This window comes from Lynx rufus, unplaced genomic scaffold (assembly GCF_022079265.1).
Source record: "Lynx rufus isolate CCGP_SWC_20201006 ecotype Redwood Valley unplaced genomic scaffold, mLynRuf1.p SCAF_6, whole genome shotgun sequence".
Taxonomy (NCBI): domain Eukaryota; kingdom Metazoa; phylum Chordata; class Mammalia; order Carnivora; family Felidae; genus Lynx; species Lynx rufus.
This window is the reverse complement of record NW_025814878.1, coordinates 98,890,733-98,899,813: the sequence shown is the minus strand read 5'-3', so window position 1 is coordinate 98,899,813 and position 9,081 is coordinate 98,890,733.

The following is a 9,081-nucleotide window of genomic DNA, read 5'->3' as shown; positions in this document are numbered from 1 at the left end:
AATGTGTGATAGTTTGCTGAGATTGTAAGATCTTTCCATAAATGCATGTTGTTTGACTCAATTTCTAATTTTAGAAGTGTCATAAGATCTGTTTTTACATCTGGGTATCATAGGAAAAAAAATCAGCATAATCTCATCGGAGATTCAAATGTTCAAGGCCCAGGTCTACTAGGAATCTTGTAACTTTAAAAAAAATGTTCTAACATCTGGACTGTTGCATCCTCATCAGCTCATTGATAGATATACACATTAGCTGGGTAATTTTATATAGCTCAATCATTCAATGGGATTATATTAGATGATCCACAATTCCATAATTCAACAGACTATGATGCCACATATTCCTCCCTACCACTCTCCTGTTCCCTCCCCGTCACTTACCCAACCTATAATCATCTTTGTTGCATCAATGAAAGCAATGGCAAAATCCACATTCATACAGAGCTGAAAAGTTGGCTGCCATTTTCCCCCTTGCTACTTACTAATGGAAAAGTACTGTCCCCTTTCTTGCAGGTGTTTTAAGACTGGGATGACATGGTTCTACAGTGTCTGTAGGAAGAGCATGATGATCAGTTTCATAATCCTAGAATAGGGGAAAAAAGACAACATTTAAAATAAAGATGGAAAGCATAAATAAGTAGTATTAATCATCTCTGTCACAAACCTAAAGCTTAACTGTGTTTAGTATTACTAATATTAGTAATTTTAATTTATTTGATCTTACCCATCAAGAATCCTTCTGAGATCAGATTATATTTTGATATCTTGGTATTTCCTTCAAACAGTAGCAAAGAAGTGGGCTTCTTAAACAAGTTCAATTAACTACTGACTGACTGACTTCCTTGGAGTATCACGGTATATTTTCCAGATTCCCAAATCCTTACACACTCTTTGGAAGATAATTTCTATAAGTAGTCACCCGCAGAGTAACCTTTTACTACATGGATTTGGGGTCACACCTACATGTCTTCATGTCTTTTCCTGGAAGCCAGTAGATGACATGTAGTCCAGAAGAGTCAACAGCCATCATTCTAATTGCCTGCAATATATAGTTCCTAATAACAGTGCATTCAAAACAGAAATAAAAAACTGAAGTTCTTAATTTGACCTCATGAAAGGCCTGATTGACAAATGACTTCAGGCTTCAGCTATGAATCAGAGCATTTCATGTAAATGGAATGATTCATCTTTTAAGACAGGTAAAGAGTTCCAACTGGATAAACATCAAGAGGCATGTTGAAAGTCCTCGGTGGATCAGAGATACGCAACAAAACCGAAACTCTGCGTGCATCTGCACTGATCAGCCGATGTGCCCACCAGAGTCCCAGAAGAGGCGCGGAGGACCAGAAGACTCCTCACCCCACAGATCTTTCTCTCTCGTCTTCGCCCCACCTCCCGGGCCCTGATCATTGCCTTTCCCAGACTGCTGCAAGTCTTACCCTGGCTCCAGAGCCCAGATCTTCCTGCAGGGTGGACGGAGCCAGAGAGAGGCTGCTGCTCGCTGCTTGGACAGCGAGAGTAAGATACTCATCCAAGCAGGTGTGAGCGAGGAGCTACGTCACGGGCTTTGTGCCCTCAGCGCAGTCGTCAGCTTACTGAATTCCTACAACCGCCTCCCCTCCAATGGCGCGCGGAAAAAATCTTGCACACCTTCCCTTGAGGAAGGGAAATGTCTGCTCCCACAATTGAACCCTAGGAAGAAGATGGAAATAATACCAGGATTCAAAATGCAAGGGGTGACTGAAAAAGGAGCCGCTCCTTTTCATACAAGAGTTCCTGAATTAACACAGGTCAGCATTTAAAGAGCAGATTGGTAAAGGCCATAGATACCTTAAGTTTTCAGTGCAATACCAGTCTGGTACAATAGTGTATTCAGGGTTACATAAAGAGGACCTTTTGCAGGTTTGCTTATAAACAAACCTAGTGTTCAAACTTAGTTTAGTTAAACAAACTTAGTGTTCCTTCCCTTCTTCCCTTCCAAAATGGTTTGTAGTGAAGAAATTCAACAAGAGTAACAGGAACAGGTCTTAGGAAAATGCCCAGAATTCCTGATCCAAGACCGGTGGCTTCAAGTGCAGCAGGCTTATCTGGCCTTGGTTGAAGATGTATTTATTGTCTGTCTTCACAGATGGCAGATGAGTAATAGATGCATTTTCTTCAATGCTTAGTTGTTTTCAAGATTTAAAGGAATGAATGAATTCATCACACCAAGAATACATTTGGTCAAAAGATGATAAACCAAGGATCAATGTGCATCACACGTTAGTTCTCTGTACCCCCTGCGAAGAGGCTTGAAATTTCTCATTCCAACCTTTGAGACTATAACAAACTGCCATGTCTCATAGTGCTGAGTGTCATTTTCCCCTGGCAGTGTTAAAATTCCAAGTGCCCAATGCACAGACGTTATTTTAACTCTCTTGTACTGTTCTTTTAGTTCAAGTACCACTAACTAAACACTTCAGAATTTAGAAGTCATCCTAGCCTGATTTACTCTTATGGTTACGTTCAATCAACGTTAACTCCTGACAGTTTGCCCTTCTGAATGTTTACAAAATCCAGCCCCGGATCTATCTTTCTCACTGTTATATTCATGTTTTCATTGTGTCTTGCTTAGCTTATTAATTTAACATTTCAATTACTTATATCCACATAGTTGCTACTCATTTATTTATAAATAGAATTGCTTAGTCCATTTGTTTTTTTATTAGTACAACACAATTCATTGTTATCCTATAACAGTCTATAATTTACTGTGAATATCCTATTTTTAATTCTGGGAGACAGCATACCTATAATTATTACCTGTTCCCATTGATGATGTCAAAATGAGAGCAACTTGAGTGTGGTAGTGATAGATATTGTGAGTAAATGTGTATTTGAAAAATGGACTGTATCTCTATAGATTATTGCTATATGTCAAGACTAGCATGATACCAGTTTCCTGAGTAATAATTTATAAATATTTGTTGAGAAAATAAATATATTGACTTGGCCTAGATTCTTAGGGAATTCAGAGAAGAAGGCACATCATGTCTTTCCTCTAAGACATATAGTACTGTAGGAAAAATACATACACATGAACATTACCAGGCAGTCCGGTTTAGTTCTAAGTAGCTGGAATAGGAAATATCTACAATAATTAGGAATTCTGAGCTGATACAATCTGATACAATTAGGTGGTGGAGTGACACTTGAACTTCTTTGAAAAATGTGCATGGCTGGATTAGAAAAAAAAGTTTAGAACACTTGTTTGGAAGGGCAGAAACAGACAAATCAATGTATCATAAGGTGTATATAAGTCAGAATGATAGGCTGGTGAAAATGTTGGCATAACTTTGTGTAGAAGTCTAACAAGATTCGCTTCTTTATATAACATGGGATGTACTTTCATTGAGTGTTGGGAAATTTTATGATCAAATATTATTTTATAAAAGCTTCAGAATGGAATATTACTCAACCACAAAAAAGGAAAGAAATGTTGCCATTTGCAATGACATGAATGGAGCTAGAGAGTATTATGCTAAGCAAAATAAATCAGAGGAAAAAATACTATATGATTTCACTCATATGTTGAATTTAAGAAAAAAAAACAAATGAGCACAGGGGAAAAAAAAAAGAGAGGCAAACAAAGAAATGGACTCTCAACTATAGGGAATAGACTGATGGTTACCAAAGGGGAGGTGGGTGGGGGCTGGGTTAAAGAAGTGATGGGGATGAAGGAGTGCACTTCTTGTGATGAGCACTGTATAATGAATGTATGGGAGTGTTGAATCATTATATTATACACATGAAGCTAATATTACACTGTGTGTTAACTAAATAAATTTAGGAATTTAGGAATTTAGTAAATTTAGTAAATTAGGAATTTAAGTGAAAACTTTTTTAAAAAGGTACCTAATAACGTTGTGCAGGGTGATTCACAGAGTGGAGAAATTGGTGACAGAAAAAATAAGAAGATGGTGACATTTTCCCATATTAATTTTAGAGCAGTAGAAATAGAACAAATGGTTGGGATGTGAAGAGATTAAAAGAGCAGTGTTGATGATGAATTTGTTATGGAGGGCAAATTCAGAACAGAAGAAACCTTGTAGGTTTTGAGGCACTTGAAAGTACAACTCCACTATTGAAAGGAATAGTACAAGTGCTTCTAAATATTCAAGTAAAATCAAAAGTTAACAGTGTGCTGAGCTCAAAGGAGCAGTGTTGAAAGTGCCTGAGAGCTGGGGGTAGCATCTTGCATGAACTTTGCAGAGAAATCCACTGTAATTCTTACCTTATTCCTTTACATGTAATATACTCTTCTCCCCCTCCACCCTGTAAACAAGTGACCTTGCTAAACTTGCTTATTAGTTCCTACAGCTATTTTATAGATTCCTTTGGTTTTCTACAAAAATAATTTTAATTTGCAAATAAGGACAGTTTCTACCTTTCCTTTCTCTTCGTTTTTTTAAAATTATTATTCACTTAATTTATTTTTTCATCTTGGTCAGTGAACTCTTTAATCCCCATCACCTATTTCACCCATTCTTCACACCCACCTTTCCTCAGCTAACCATCAGTTTGTTCTCCATACTTAAGAGTCTATTTCTTGGTTTGTCTCTCTTTTTTTCCCCTTTGCTCATTTGTTTCATTAAATTCCACATATGAATGAAACCGTATGTTATGTCTCTCTCTGACGGACTTATTTTGCTTAGCATTAAGCTCTCTAGCTCTATCCCTGTTGCTGCAAATGGCAAGATTTCATTCTATTTATGGCTGAATAATATTCTGGTGTGTGTGTGTGTGTGTGTGTGTGTGTGTGTGTGTGTGTGTGTTTATCACTTCTTTATCCATTCATCTATTAGTGGAAACTTGGGCTGCCTCCATAGTTTGGCTATTGAAAATAATGGTGCAAAAATGTAGGGGTGTGTATATATTTTCTAATTAGTGTTTTCATATGCTATGGGTAAACACCCAGTAATGAAATTACTGGGTCATATGGTAATTCTAATTTTAATTTTTTGGAAACCTCCATACTGTCTTCCACAATGGCTGCACGGGTTTGCATTCCCACAAACAGTGCACAAGGGTTCCTTTTTTTTTTTTTCCAAAAAACCTCTTCAACAGTTGTTGTTTCTTTTGTTTTCTATTTTAGCCATTCTGACAGTTGTGAAGTGATATCTCACTGTAGTTTTGATTTGCATTTCCTTGATGATGAGTGATGTTGAACATCTTTTCACGTGTCTGTTGACCATTGGTATGTCTTCTTTGGAGAAATGTCTGTTCATGTCTTCTGTCCATTTTTAATTGTATTATTTGTTTTTGGCGTGTTGAGTTATAATCAATTCTTTATACATTTTGGATACTAGCCCTTTATCAGATGTGTCATTTGCAAATGTCTTCTCCCATTCTGTATGCTGCCTTTTAGTTGTTGTTTCCTTCATTGTTCAGAAGCTTTTTGTTTTGATGTAGTCCCAATAGTTTATTTTTGCTTTTACTTCCTTTGTCTCAGGAGACAGATCTAGAAAAGTGTCCCTATAGCTGATGTCAGAGCTCCTGTGCTCTCTTGTAGTATTTTTACGGTTTCAGGTGTCACATTTGGGTCTTTAATCCGTTCTGACTTTATAATTTTGTGTATGGTGAAAGAAAGTGGTCCAGTTTCATTCTTTTCATGTGGCTGTCCAGTTTTCCCAATAACTGTTGTTGAAGAGACTGTCTTTTTCCCATTGTGTATTCATTCCTCCTTTGTTGAAGATTAATTGACCATCAGTTGTGGGTTTATTGCTGGGTTTTCTGTTCTATTCTGCTGATCAATGTGTCTATTGTTATGCCAGTACCATACTGTTTTAATTACTACAGCTTTGTAATGTAACTTGAAGTCTGAAATTGTGATACCTCCAGTTTTGCTTTTCTTTTTCAAGATTGCTTCATTATTTGAGGTCTTTTGTGGTTCCATACAAATTTTAGGGGCCTTGTTCTAGCTCTGTGAAAAATGCTGTTGGTATTTCGATAGGGCTTGCACGAAATCTGTGGATTGCTTTGGGTAATATAGACATTTTAATAATATTTGTTCTTCGAACCCATGAGCATGGAATGTCTTTCCATTTATTGGTGTCTTCTTGAATTTCTTTCATCAGTGTTTTATGGTTTTCAGAGTACAGATCTTTCATGTTTTTAATTTAGGTTATTCCTAAATATTTTATTGTTTTTGGTGCAACTGTAAATGAGGTTGTTTTCTTAATTTCATTTTCTGGTGCTTCATTATTAGTGTATAGGAATGCAACAGATTTTTGTATATTGGTTTTGTATCCAGCGAATTTCTTGAGTTGACTTATCAGTTCTAGTAGTTTTCTTGTGGAGTCTTTTTTTTTAAATATATTGTATTCTGTCATGTGCAAATAGTGAGAGTTTTACTTCTTCCTTACCAATTTGGATGCCTCTCATTTCTTTATGTTGTCTAATTTCTTTGGCTAGGACTTGCATTACTATGTTGAATAAAAGGATTGAGAATGGACATCCTTGTCTTGTTCCTGACCTAAGGGGAAAAGCTCTGAGTTTTTCCCAAAGGCCTTCATTATGTTGAGGTATATTCCCTCTAGACCTACTTAGGAGAGGCTTTTTATAATGAATGGATGTTGTACTTTGTCAAATGCCTTTTCTGCATCCATGGAAATGATACTTGTCCTCACTGCTGCAGGAACTGAGGTCCAACAAAACACAAGGGTTGGGAGATGTGGTGTTGACAGAGTTTGTGGTGGTCTTCTGGGAGGGGAAGGGGGGACACAATGCTAGGAATGAGACAAGCATGACTGGGAAGGGTGGATCCACTGATACAGGGGGTGGGCAAGCTTGGTGCAAGCAAGTTAGGTAAGAGTGTTGGTGCTTATTTCCCACAGGTGGCCATTGTTTATGCTGTGGGGCAGGAGAAGGAAATGGCACTTGCCAGGTCCTTTGTTCCTAAAGGGGTCTTCCCATGATTTATCTCTCTCCAGGCGGCACTCTGAGATGAACAAATCAGTCTCCCTCCCATCTGCCACCAGCTTTTTTTAAACTGCTGGTTCTGTGCTGTATCTGAATGGGCTGTTTGTTGTGCTCTTTCAGGGCAAGGATTCACCTTCCTCTTGCCCTCTGGGCTCTCCTAGAGACAGAGCCCACTGATTTTTAAAACTGTATGCTTTAAGTCTTGATCCTGGCTGTAAGAATTCACAAAATTCAGCCCCCTTTCAAAGGCAAATGTTACAGGAATTTGTCTTCACTGTTTGTGGGCTCCCCAGTATGAAAGTCTGTTTTTTGCCTTTCTTCATGCCACTGGTTTTCTCCCCACTGTTGATGGCCATGGTCCATTTCACTCCCAAACCGTGTCTTCACCCTTCTTAACTTTTTTTGATGTGGCATCCCCCCTACTTTTAGTTGTGAGGTTTGTTCTACAGTCTCTGGATCATTTTCTGGGTTATTTACACTGATGTGAATGTTATCTAGTTGTATCTGTGGGACAAGGCGAGCTTAGGGTCCTTCTACTCTGCCATCTTCCCCCAAGGTTACATGTAGGTAGTCCAGGGAGAGCAAGATTGGAACCTAGGTCTCTGGACACCTACCCAGTGCCCTTTTCCACTCTGTATGCTTTTATTTTCTTCTTATTAATTTTACTGCATTGGCAGTTCACTTACAATGTGAACAAAGTGGTGCAAACTGATAGCTTTGCTTTATTACTGTTAGGGGATTCCAGATTAAAAAATACTTTAATATTGTTTTCACCTATAATATAAAGAAAGAATTCAGTCGTTCACTACTACATATAAGGCTAGCTGGAGGATTTTGTAAAATATTTAAGATGAGGAAGATACCTTCTATTCCCAGTTTTCTGAAAATTGTTTTCATTAAAGGTGTTGAATTTTGTCAAGTATATTTTTTGCATCTTTTTATGCATTTTTGCATATCTAAATATATGATACCTTTATTTTAAAATGGTATATGACATTAATTGATTTATAAATGTTGAAATAACACTTTATTCCTTCAATAACTTCACTTTCTCATGGTGTATAATCCTTTTCAAATGTTGTATCTATGTTCATGAGAAATAATAGTATGTAGTTTTCTATTCTTTTGTGATATCTTTGTCTGCCTTTGGCATAAGGTAATGCTAGCCTGAGTTGGGAAATAGTTCTCCTGTTTTCTGTCGTGACATAAACAAAAATAATCCTGAAATTGCACAATATGCACTGTATACATGGTATATCTATAATCTAGTGCAGTTTAACTTAATCTCTCTTCTAGTCAATAGTATCTTAACTGGGTTTTTGCTCCCACTCTTATTCTCTTACAGTCTGTACCTCATCATCTCACTCTCTTCTTCAGTACACTCTCATGGCTTGCTATCTCGCTTACAACAATATCCTAATTCTTTATGTGCCCTAGGGCATACCATGGGACTAAGTTTCTGCCCAATTCTCTGACCTGCTTTCAAAATGATCTTTATCTTGCTCATTCCACTTCAGTCATTCTAGTCTTCTTGCCTTTCCTCAAATATGCTAACTGTATTCCTACCTTAACAACTTTATACTCACTATTCTGTTTTTGTTTCGATCAAATTATCTTATCCATTGTTCTCTCACTTCTGTTATGATTCTAATCCATCCTTAGAAAGGATGTACCTGACTCTCCTATTAACATTCTTCTAGTCTGTCCTCTTTATTCTCTATTGTGTTGCCCATTTTAGTTCATAGCACTTACCACCTCCAATATCTTAAGTATTTATTTGCAAATAATTTCCTTCCTCTTTCCTGTATGAAAGTCTGAACTCCATGAAGTTTGGAACTTGGTCTCTCTTGTTAATCACCCTATTTCAAAGTACCTAAGTAAATACCAGAGACATTTTTCAATAAATATTTATTGAATAGAGGAATGAATTATACATTGCAATGATTATTGTAAAAGAAATACAAGGAGCTATGAGAGAAAATGGGGGCAGTTCTTCACATTAAATACTCAAAGGAATCTCTTGGGTAAGGTGGCATTTAATGTGAAGGAGTTATTCTAGCAAATACTAGAAGGATGACTCTTTCAGACAGAGCTATAGCAAATAAAAATGCCCTTAGGTAT